Source organism: Dermochelys coriacea, chromosome 1 (genome assembly GCF_009764565.3).
Source record: "Dermochelys coriacea isolate rDerCor1 chromosome 1, rDerCor1.pri.v4, whole genome shotgun sequence".
Taxonomy (NCBI): domain Eukaryota; kingdom Metazoa; phylum Chordata; order Testudines; family Dermochelyidae; genus Dermochelys; species Dermochelys coriacea.
The window spans coordinates 56,722,556-56,734,586 of NC_050068.2; the positions used below are offsets into that span (position 1 = coordinate 56,722,556).

At 37.6% G+C, this 12,031-nt stretch overlaps 1 long non-coding RNA gene across 10 annotated transcripts in view; it reads left to right on the plus strand.

Annotated features, from left to right (window-relative positions):
- The window catches only part of LOC119850115, a 67,030-nt gene that overhangs the window by 39,717 nt on the left and 15,282 nt on the right, over window positions 1-12,031 (plus strand). For all 10 annotated transcript variants that reach the window (XR_006277706.1, XR_006277702.1, XR_006277704.1 and 7 more), the window contains one exon: window positions 8,588-8,680. This is a non-coding gene — a long non-coding RNA (uncharacterized LOC119850115). The remainder of the gene's footprint in view (window positions 1-8,587; window positions 8,681-12,031) is intronic.

A 12,031-nucleotide genomic window follows, 5' to 3' on the forward strand; every position in this document is an offset into this window, starting at 1 on the left:
AACTTGTTTCAAAGAGAATTTGAGGGAAAGGATATAAAAAATTAAAAATCATTTTTGCAATATATTATATAACATTTCCATTAATTTGAAGGACAGTGTAATAAATTAAACACAGAATATCAATGTATGCAATGTTGTTGTAGTCATGTTGGTCCCAGAATATCAGAGAGACAATGTAGGTGAGGTAATATCTTTTATTGGGCCAACTTCTGTTGGTGAAAGAGACAAGCTTTCGAGCTTACACAGAGCTCTTCTTCAGGTCTCTCTATATAATGGTAATGTTAGTTATGTGAATATTTATGTGTTATTTTTGCACTGCCATTTCACTGTGAAGTTCCAGAACTGCATCGTTTTGACCATACAGCTCTAAAAGTGTGCAGTGAAATCAATAGAAATATTAGGCCCTCAGTTTACAAACCTTTATACCTGTGAATAGTTTTGCTGAGCTTAATGGACTCACTCACATACATGAAGGGAAAGATTTTCAAAGATTATAAAAGTCAATGGGAATATGGCACCTAACTCCCATTTGTGCCTTTGAAAATCTGCCCCAAAGTTAGGTATGTAAACAAGTGTTTGCAGGATCAGGGCCTTGTTTGTTTAATCTTTTTTCTTAAGAAAAGAAAAGAAAAGAAAAGAAAAGAAAAGAAAAGAAAAGAAGTTACATGAAATATCTTACAATAATTTTACATTAAGGTTATAATTTTAGGCCTGGCCCCTGATGCTGCAAGCTACTCTGCACTGGTGCGATGGATGGGTTCTGTTCAAGCACAAGGGTCCCTCACAGGAGATGGTCCTTAAGCAGTTAAAAGCCAAGTGTAGTATAGTGGTTTGAACAGGGGACTAAAAGTCAAGCACGCCTGACTTCTGATCCTTCCGCCTCCACAGCCCTGAGTAAGTCACAACCTCCATCTCAGTTTCCCCATCTGTAAAATGGGAATAGTGATACACCAAACTAGCAGGTGGGTTACCATGATTAGTCAATGTTTATGAAGTGCCTTGATGATGAAAGAGTCTATATACATTGCTAAGCCTTGTTAAGTGCCAAAGCTGACACTTTCAAAGGAAATCTTCATTTGCCTACACTGAAGGTAGGCAGTGTGTCCAGTGGCTAGTTATATACTCTGGGCCCAGCCGTGCCCTCAGACGGGCCCACACAGCTGCAGTCCACTTCAGGGAGAGCTGCCTAGCTGCGTCTGGGGGCAGAATTGGGCCAAACACAGCGCTGATGTAAACTGACTTGTGGGAGCTGCTGTGGCCAAGGCAGAATCGGGCCCCTCGGGCTACAGCTGTGCCATGGGGGAGAGTTAGTCTGAGCGCCTCAAACTTCTGCGTGGCCTGACTCGGAGGTGGGGGGGGCGGGGGGGGCGGTCGGGCTGTAACGCGAGCGCTGCACTGGCAATGGGCTTGGGGATGGACCTGGGTTATTATCGGGTGCGCTTAAGTTTCTCGATGTTGCTCTCTTCCCCTCCCCCCTTTTCCTCTCTCTGAGTCTCCCTCCCCCTCCCCCCTGTCTCGACCCCCTCCCCCCCCTTTACCTTGACAAGTCCATGGGGCTGATGGTGAATGACTGTCTCTCTCCCCAGGGTCTGGGGCTCTGGGTGACATTCCCCCCTCCCCCTCCCCCTCCCCCTCCCCATGAGTGGCGGTTGGGTTGCTAGTGCGGGAGCGCGCGCTAGCGGGGAGGGGGAGGGGTGCTATTGACAGCAGCGCCGTGTCCGTAGCGCTGCCTCAGCGCGAGCGGCTCTCCCCCTCGCTCCCCCCTCCCATTCCCGGCATGCCCTAGGGCAGCGGGGCTGGCTCTAACGAATTTGAATGAAGAGCCCTGCGCTTTCGGCGCCATTTTCGAGTGATGCCCGATTGCATCGCTGCCGCGGGGGAGCCGGAGCTGGCGGGGCCGCTGGGCTAGGCGCAGACCGCCGCCAAAAATACCCGCGGCCCGAGGAGGCGCCCGCACAGGCGGTAAGAGCCGGAGGGAGCGGCCGCGGGGGGGAAGGGTGTTGTCCGGTTAACGGGGTCGACCCGTGTCCCGCCTCCGGGAAAAATCCCCCCGAAACCCTGTCGGGGAGCGAGGGGTGGGGATCCCGGCCCCGGAGGCAGCAGTGGGGTGAGCCGGGCGGCGGTAGCGGCGTCTCCTCAGCGTCTCTGTCACTGTCAGTCTCCAGCCTGGGAGGATCGGGGCCCGGAGCGGCCGCCTCTCTCAGGTCACCCCCGCCCCAGGGCGAGTGAAGGGAGCATCTCCCGGGCAGAGACCCTGTCTGCGATAGCGCTCGTGCTTCCCCTCCCCCCCCCCCCGCCCGCCCGCTTTCCGGAGCGACTCAGCCCCAAGCAGAGATGGGCAGGGAAGTTAGAGGCAGGCTGGGGACCCGGGGCACCCCGAGCGGGGGGCGCCTTCCCAGCTCCCGTTGGGCGCCCCGCGGCCGTGACGTGACGTGACATGACAGGCTGTGTTCCCCGTGGCCTTGGGCTTTGCGGGGCACACGGGAGCGTGCTCGGGATACAGCGGTTGCCGGTTCCCCTGTTCCGCCGCAGCCAGCAGGGCTCCCCTCTCCCAGCCTCCCTCTTGCCTCCCGGCCCCCCCCCCCCCCGGATTTGTAACCTGGATTAGGGCCCCCCCGAATAGCCCCTTCGCCCCCTCCTCCCCCGGCTCCTTTCGATGGAGGCAGGTTGACTCCTCTGTCTCGGAGCTCTCACAGCCTCGCACTTTTTAAGATCAATAATTTCCCGTGTCACGATCTCGAAGCCGCCTTCAGCGGAGTCCTGGGTGACGGTTGTGCTGCCGCACGCTATCGCATTTATATAACATCTCCGTCCCTTCGGCTAATGACGAAGGACCAACGCGCTTTTAATCGTATATTGCCGTGGCTAATTGTTTTTAACATTAACACGCGAGTTTCCTTCCCGAGCTCAGAAAGGCAAACGTAATTTGGGGCCGTTTGAATCGTACCAGTTATTTGTAGATGCTTTTCGCCTTCTCCTCCTCCATCCCCCCCAAAATGAGTAAATATCGTCCCCATGGGCAGCGTAGCCTAATATTGTGATTAGAAGTGGCCATTCACCATCTCTTCTCCGCCTACTAAATTCTCCGTCTCTGTCACCCGGGTCGCTATTTGTCATTGGCTTAGCTGTTTTTTTGGTGGCTGTTTCTATGTCAGTTCTCGGTGGGCAGCAGTTCTCGGTCTCCCCTAGGTTATGAGTATTTGTGCTTATGGTGATATGTAATGGGCTCACTCTCGCAGTGTATGTGATGAGCGATTACCCCGCCGCATACACATAATATGTGACACTCTGTGCCTTTTCCTCCACGACGCTATTTAACCCTCTCGGGACTGGTTTTGGCGTGGGCGCTCACGCTTCATAGTTGCGCACACACAAGAAAGACATCTTTTTGTTGCAGCAGTTACTTGGTGGGAGTGAGTGGGGGATAATAATATACAGGGGGCAGATAAGCTAACGTACAGCACTGCAAGCTCAGAAACAGGCAGACCATCTGGCTCCTTCCCAGATATAATTTCTAGCGCTACTTTTATTCTTCTGCCTACTTCCCTATTCGCTTTCGGCTGCCAGAACCTTTCTCAGATGCAGGAAATCGTATGAATATTTCCCCAAATCCTGCTAGATCTTAGGGCACCACTCTGCGTTCCTTGTGCTCCCAGAACTCCCATTGAATCCCTGGGAGTGTTGGGTGCGCAGTGAATTCAGGATCGGGCCCTCATTTATGTGCCACTTCAGAAAATACTGGACCGAGTATACGGTCCCCCTGATTGGCTGCATGAACGCATTACTGGAGCTTGAAGGTTGGACTGGGTCATAGGATTTCTCCGCTTCTCTCGCTCTGCTTCCCCCCCCCCCCCCCCCGCGCGCATCTATCCACTTTGGTTAACGCCAGGACTGTGTGCGTTTTACTTAGCACCCTCTGCTCCGAAAATAATGAGTTAACAGAGTAACGTAGGAGGAGGGACGTACAGAAGAGTTGGGGTGCAGAAGTGCTGTACAAAGGATTTCTATGTACATGGCTGAAGGCTTGTAGCCTTAAAGTGAAATACAAAACTTAGCATGTTAGCTGGATTCAAGGTATTTTCTGTGTAAGGCAGAAATACAATGGTTTAAGAACACATTCTTATTGTGAACCCTGGGGTTTTCTCGGTTTTTAAATCCAGTATACAAATCAGACTATTCAGTCTATTTATTCAGCTACAGTTACTCTCAGTTTGTCCCTAGTTTATCATTAAATTTAAATTTCTAGCTATGAGGATTTAATCTGTTCAATTGTGATGCTAATAATACCTTATTACATTTTAGCATTTATTTCTTTGGAGGTATATGATTACTACTTAACTGTTTTAAGAAACATTTTTAATACTTTGTGCGGGAATGTGCACAAAGCTGTTTCTTTGTAGCTGAGTGTATACTTTTTAAAATATCAGTATTTGAACAGATTTACACTATTCAGCAATGGAAGTAAAACTTATAAACACTGACTTTCACTTTCAAGGAAATAACTGTCCTGACTCATAGTTAATTTAGAAAACAGAACAGGTAAGTATTGTACAGGTGCGTATGTTTTATTTCTCTGACATTCAAGTACAAAGCATACATATTATGCTTTGTTATAGTCTTCTATAATTAAAATATTTGTATTTATTAGATATTTAACTACATCAAACAATGATTTCTTTTTAGCTTCATTTTTATTTCGGAACTTTACCATTTCCATTTTTTATAATGATATAAAAGTGGGTGTGGCTAAAAAGAAAGCAGTAGGCAATCTGATATCATTATACAGTGCACATTTATGTAATTTATATAGGTTTCCTGATACTTGATTTACTCATTTGATGTATTTGAGAAATTCACTTAGTTTAAATTGAACCTCATAGGACTGCTTGCATTTTTCACCTTAGTTAAAATGTCAAACATTAACTGAGGTTTACTTGGCCTTAGAAAAGATTAATTTGATATTTCCTCTAAATATATTTGTAGCTCTAATAAACATGTATTTACACTAGACCCAAAAATGAAAGTTATAGTTATGTACTTGTGATCAGATTATTGCTTATAATTTTGTCATGAAACATAATTAGTATCCTCTTCATAAATTTGTTTCTGTTAAGGCTGTTCAGTTATTTTGGCTTTCAGAAAAAGTTTTCAAATAGACTACAGTTGTCCTGTTAAAGGCTAAAGTTGCACAGAAACTTCCCAAGAGGTACAGGGTGTTTTTGGTTTTGTTTTTCGTTCGATTGTTTTTTGCAAGTGTAAATCTACTGAAGATTGAAGAAACTTTTTTTTAATAAATAAAAAGGACTATTTCCTAGTAATTTGGAATTACGTGGGTAGCTTTTACTGGTATTGTGTTGTATTGTATTGGAAATGTATTGTAGCAACATTTTAAGATGGAATAGTTTAGTTAGCTAGATATTAAAGTTAGAATATACCATCTGTCCTTTTTTTCCTTCTTCTTTTTTTTAGCTTAATAGAATCAAGACTTCTTACTGTTCCATGTGAAATACAAGCTATAGAGGAAAACTTATTTCTAAACTTAATAGTTTTAATTTCCTTAATTGTTACTTTCTGTATCAGAATTTGTAGTTACATATTGCTTGAACTGTATACCCGCTACCTGCCTATAGGTACACTCCTCAGGGAAAATTTATGTTACCCATATTGGATGTCATAAGGCTGTTCTAACAGGTGTATCAAAAAAAATTCTGGAGTGTAGTAGTGTGTGTGTGTGTGTGTGTGTGTGTGTGTGTGTATACACACACTTCCTATTTTTATGTACAGAATAGTAATGTAACGGTCCGTTTTTGTAAAAACTTACTATTTTTTAATATTTGAGATAGGAAATATTAAACTATATTTAAAAGGAACTGAGAAACTTAAAGGTATAGTCTCTGTATATGCTGGAGGTTTTTGCTTTCTTAGATGCAAGGGTTTTTTCCAAAGCCAATTACTAATCATTTCAGTAATTACATTCATTACTCATTTTATCACAAATTGTCAAAGGTGTAGAGCATCTTAGACTTATTTTGGCTATCTGTGGAAGCTATAGGGAATAAAAATCAGGGTTTTATGTCCAAATTGAAATGAATATTTGATAGTAAAAATTTTAAAAACAGAAAATCGCTTATTTTTAAAGTATATAAATATATTTTGGATATATTTTCTATGCATATATTTGCAAGTTCCAAATAGCCAATAATCTTGCGCTAGAACCAGTGGTGAGGGGGGAAAAAATACTATCTTTCCTATTAACAATATTAATTTTTTGTTTGGACCAAACTGTACAAAATCACTTTATATTTTATACACAGTATATTACATTTCTGTGACTCTTTACACACTACTTTAGTTTAGAAGTAAGTTATTTAATTTTTGACTCAGCTAGTAATACATTTTTAAGATAGAAATAATAGTAAAGTATCTACAAATATTGAGGGAAAGGTGAGACAAATAACAGGGATATGAAAGTTGTCTAAATTTAAACCTAAATGAAAAAGTCAGTTTGCAATTTTATTTATTTTGTGAATTATTGGCACTTGCTCTATAGAATTGCTGAGTAGTCACTGTTTTAGTACCAATCAAACTTGAACTTCTTTTCTTTAACACTATATTATCATGAAAATATTTTCATAATTTTGTGTGGTACACTATATTTCTGAGATGGTAAGAATTGGCTTAGTTTAAACCTTCTGTCTTTGTTTGAAATAACTTAAAGCAATGCCTGTATTGATTTGTTTAACCCTTTATTGTAATTTTTTTTTAAAAAAGTCTAATTCTGCTAAAAGAAACATTTGGGTAGGTCTATACCTTAGAGATTTAATGAATCCATAATTCTGAGAAATAATTTAGTTCTCAGCTTCATTTATTTTTGTATGACAACTTCCATCAGTCTTGCATGAAGATTGGAGGTAGATAATGTAACTTCACTTCTAATTCAGTTATGTTGTAAGTTTGACTATTTTTTAATTGACTAGTATTTGTGTCTAATTGGAGTTCACTGTAGTTGTACCTTTTAAAAGCTAGTTTCTATTTGTGGAAAGTAATAGACTTCAAAATCTTTCTTTAATTCTGAACAGTTTTTTAAAAAATTTAGCAGTTCAGAATATCTAGAGTACAAGTATGTCCCCATTTATTATTGTGTATAAACACAAATGTTGTATAAATACAAGTATATAGCTTTTATTAAATACTAAAGCATTTCCAAAGAAGACTTATTCAAAATCAAGATATAATCGCCATTTTACCTGAAACTGAAAAAAATAGCAATGACTTTCAGTAGTCTTTATTAATGTCAAAAGGAACCCACTACTGAAAGTGGCAAAAATATATATATTCAGCTATTTAGTTTCTAAAGACTCATGAGTGTACCCACTGTAAATATAGATTATTAATAACTTTGAGAATTGAGTCAAAAATCCACTAATATGTTTATCTAGTAAGAAATGTCCAATTGGGTTAAGATTTGGACTTAGAAAAATATCTTGATCATGATTTTAAATTTCTTTTGTGATAATAGGAATATGTTTAGCTTCAAATTTAACATACTAAAAGATTATATTACTATAATTTTTTTTTAGAAAAAAATCAACAAAAGAAATATTTTATTGGCTGGATATTTTTTCCAAATGATTTGTGCTTGAAGGGTGGGAGTAGAGAAGATGTACTGGGGAAGAGGGATAAAGATAAAGAAAAATGCATTTTTACAATAAAAGGAAGCTAACCTTATTCAAGATACTACCATTGTCTTTAATAAAACTTGAAAATACAGTTAAGGAGTAAAGAGCAAATATATTGAAAATATTTGTAAACAGGTGACCAGATGTAATCATCTGCTGCTTGTTTAATAGACATAGTCAGGATGTATCTTGTCGTAGCACCTATAGCACAAAAGCTAAAGAAATCTGAGCATTTGGCTATATTATTTCGCTATTTCTTCCTGTAAATATTTGAAGTGACCGTCTTTATCAGGTTTTTGCCTTGTTTTTAATCCAACAAATTTTATGGTCAGATTTCCGCCCCCCACCCCACCCCCAAAATGTGTGTGACTGCAATACTATACAATTCCATTAGATGTTATAGAGTAACTTATTGTGTTTATACAATTCCTCCTTGTTAAAAATGTTGATTGTACTGCTGGTGTCTTGAAAAAAGTTGCTAAAAACTGTTTTAAAGAAAGCACTACATGCTAAACACTACTTGATAAAAGTCAGTAGCGGATTTCAGGAAGTATCACAGCGCACACGTTAATTGTTAAATGTTTATAGTTAACTGTTTAATTCTTTTTCTCCCCTCCCACTCATTCTCCCCCTTACTTCCCACAAGAATACATTATAGGGAGAATGAAAGCAGAAACATACTAATCTGATTTGTTTCAGGAGGCTACTGATAATAAAGAAGCATATCACAGGTGTTCCTAATCAAGTCAGTTTGGCTGGGTTTTTTTTTTAGGTGTTTTTAAAATTAGGGTTTTCCTTAACATGGACAAAGTGAGGGTCAACTTCATGACCTACATCTATGTTTGGGGATCAACCATGAAACTGTGGGTGTCTGAAATATGTTATAATACATGACATTTTTATTGCAGGTTTTGACCTTTCAATAGAGAACTGATTCTGGAGAACAACTTACTTCTGAGATTGAAAAATTCCTTCTGGAAAACTGATGGAGCATGAGAATGGTATATATCATATTAACATTTCACATATTTCAGATGCTCTTTATTTTTAAAAATGCATGTAGTAATAGGACTTCTTTGGTTTATACATAGTGAGACTGTTATACTGGGTTAAAGATTTTCTGTTTGCTAAAGTTATTCTTTTTCACATTCGCTCTGTTAAGTTTTAAGACTAAATAAAAAAACAGTCTCCATTTCCCTCTGAAGACAGTCTGTGTGTTAAGTGGCCAAAATATGTACAAAAAGCTGAGCTTGCAACAGCCTTGCTTATTGGAGTTACAAAAATTCTCCATATAGTGTTGTCCTCATATTCTTGTATTGGGAATTATTACTGCTAATGTAAAATAATAATAGTAATGGATGATACAATAGTTATTTTTAAGTAATTTTATTCTGTTGTCAATAGTGTGTGTGAAAGAGAAGAATGGAGACCTATCTGAGTGCATTTAAATGTACTGTACAAAATTATTTTTAAAGTTATTAATAACTAGCCACTTCTCAATTAAAGCAGTATAGAATTTGCAAAACTGGTTTTCAAACCCCACCTATATAAAGAGTTATCAGAAATGTAATTTATCTTGCAGCCTATCAATAAATATTTAAGTATTGTACAGTAAAACAATGAATAATATAAAAATAATAAACATAGAATATACAATACTCATCTTGCAAGTCCTGCTTTGCACTAAGTGGTAATTTGGTTGAAACTGAGAAATCCACTCAAAGTAATCAAGACCTCTCTACTTGTATATGAATAATCTCAGCTAACCATTAAAATAAACAACAGAAATTTAAAAAGTAATTGCACTAAGATCAAACAAATATATATTTAAACACTAAACAGAGCACTAGAAATTTTAAGACTTTATCTCTGTCATAAAATGCATTGTGGCAAAAACTAATTTTATGAACATATTGTGTGTGACATTAGCAATTTGAGTATTTAACTGGTATAGAGCTTTTAGCCTTAATCAAATTTTATTGCCTTTTTAAATGTATATATCTTTGCAGAAAATAATTGTATCAAAATGTAAGATATAAACTTTTCTTTTAAAAGCTGCAATAAGCCCAAACAATTGCTGACTGTACCTGAAAAAGCTCTAGCAAATCGATAGATGTGTAAAATGTATTAATCCTCACTTCAGTAGCTAATTTCAAATCTGGTTGAAGGACTGCAAAGTGGTCAGCAATAATACACCTTTTATTGTAACAGTATTTTAGGAAATATTTTTTTCTTAAAGAATGTATGGAAAATATTCTACATAGTATGACAATTTTGTAGGTACTGAAAGCCTTCTAGATAAAATTAACATCTGAAAGCCAAAACTTTGAGTACACACAAAATATAAAATGTAAATAAATTTGGACTAGAGCATAATTTTATATTTTGATAAACCTTACATCTTGCTTTTATTTTATTGTAAATAGGTAGTGAATTTTTTTAATCTCTATTAGAATAAAATAAACCCCCCAAAGTTACTATTTTATTGGGATTGGTATTAATACTCCTGTTTGGGATAATTTTGCATAACATGCAAAGTTTTTAAACTTTAGAAGCTGTTCAGATCCTCTGATTTTGATTCATTAGGTACTATTCAGTTATGAATAATTTTGAGTTTCCAGTTCTCTAAGACTATAAGGACTTTGCATTCATTTTAATAATTTTGTTTGTGCTCATATTTTTCTGTGCAAAAGCTATTACAATATTGTTAATGAAAATCAGAATTATATTGGTAGGCAAATGTATCTAAAATTCCCTTGTTACAAATTTAAAAGGTGAAAATTTGATGAGGTATTCTTCAGTCTGACTAACGTTAAGGGTATTTCTAATGTAATATTTTGAAGGAAAGTATACTGTCTAGATTTTAACTACAAGTCCAAAGGATTATTGTAAATTTAGGGCCTAATGCTGCAAACTCTTAGACACACAAATAGTGCTAAAGATTGCAATGAGTAAAAATTTGCAGGATCATGGCCTTAGTTGTTGCAATCCTTTGTTTTTTAATATTTGTTCAAAATACTTAACTGCCTTAAATTGATAGTTTTGGAATTTAGTAATATTTTGGGGGAGTTGCCTCAAAATGAGGAATTAAAATGTGTACCAACACACTTACTCAGAAGGCTTATTAACTTACAAGCTCAAATATCACACAGGAGTGCTACTGTAAAGAAAGTTGTCGATTTTCATTATAAAATCCACTTTTCAGCTCTTGATTTGTTCTAGAAATTTTCCGTACTGAAACTTGGTCTATATAATTTACAGCCCAAAAGAGAGTATATTGACTGTCTAGAGGGATGTAAGGTGTGTTTTTTCTCACACTTAAGTTTGACTGCTGCAATCCTTACTTAGGCAACACTCCTGTTGACTGCATTGGGAGTTTTGCCTGAATAAGGACTGCAATGTGGGGCCCTTAAAAAGAATTGGTGTGGGCATTTAAACATAACAATTTATATTTAACTTTTAAAATTAGTCTTAATTATCTAATAGTAATTGAAGGTGAAAGGAATAAAAATGCACAAGATTTACTTTTTTACAAACCTACATATGTGTAACATTTTGTGATCATTTTTATTATTCCTCCTGTAGGTGTGTACACAAAATTATACGGACATGTTGACTAAATAATAGTTTTGAGAGCTGACAACACATGGTCATATAATAGATCATAACTCCTTAAAAGATTACTGTGTCAATTCTTCTATGCTTTCTTTATCATCTTCTCTTGCTTTTCTAAGTCAATTGAAATGGATAGCTGCATATCTACTTCATGCAAATTATTTAACTTGTGTCTAGTTATTACAACACATGTAAAATTACATTGTCTGGAAACTTTGATATCTTAGGCAAGGCAGTTTAAAATTTTGGAATCCTTCATAACTGCATTTCCTGGCTTTTATTGATTTAAACGAAATCCAGCCTTAACATACAAAAGCCTGCATTAAAATGTTATCAGATTTAAATAAGCATTTCACTTTTATTCTACCAGTCATTTAGTAAGACATCTGTGTAACAAGGATTTGAGACTGGTCCACTTAATTTTTCTTTGCCTATGGATAAAACATTGTTTTCATGAGACATAATTTTTAAGAAGCAACAAACTACATACAGATCATCTTTAGCAATAATGATTAAAACTAAATGATATTTAAATATATTTTCTTTTACCCAAAAACATGTGTCTAGATGTGGATGGGGGGATTTTTATTTATTTATTTATTTTATTTATTTGCCATTTGAACAAAAAGTTTGGTAGAAGTGCCTCCAAATCAATAAATTAAAACTGCATTTGAGGTTTTCTATAATCATAAAAAGAAAAGGAGTACTTGTGGCACTTTAGACTAACAAATTTATTT